We start from the raw sequence: 433 nt of genomic DNA, 5'->3' as shown, positions 1-433 counted from the left end.
CACAGGGCCGCAACCTCCCTAGCAGCGCACACAGCCAATGGCGGCAAAGCCACACACATCCCTCACACCCCGTATAACAGCACGTCTTCCGAACCACATGAAGCTCCTTCAGAGCAAGATCGAGGAGATAACCGTCTTCATGGGAAGGAATGGTATATTGATAGCTGCCGTCCAAAAAACGAAGCTGCACAGCAATTCAAGATTGTTGAATTGTGTCGGATACAACGTGTACCGTCGAGATCGCATCGAGATAATGGCCGTGGCTTAGCGTTCATAACGCACCACACCGTGCAGTATCTTCTTATTGAAGAAGACATCGTCCGCAGGGATACCACCCTAGAATGCCAGGGCATTGCTATCCGGTCAGGCGATGTTGATCTCGAAATATTTAACGTTTAGTTTACATACACCCAGCCACTTGCTGCCCGGAAGG

The sequence above is a fragment of the Rhagoletis pomonella genome, unplaced genomic scaffold, assembly GCF_013731165.1.
Source record: "Rhagoletis pomonella isolate Grant_MI unplaced genomic scaffold, Rhpom_1.0 Rhpom_scaffold_00188, whole genome shotgun sequence".
Taxonomy (NCBI): Eukaryota; Metazoa; Arthropoda; class Insecta; order Diptera; family Tephritidae; genus Rhagoletis; species Rhagoletis pomonella.
This window is presented reverse-complemented; position numbering follows the sequence as displayed.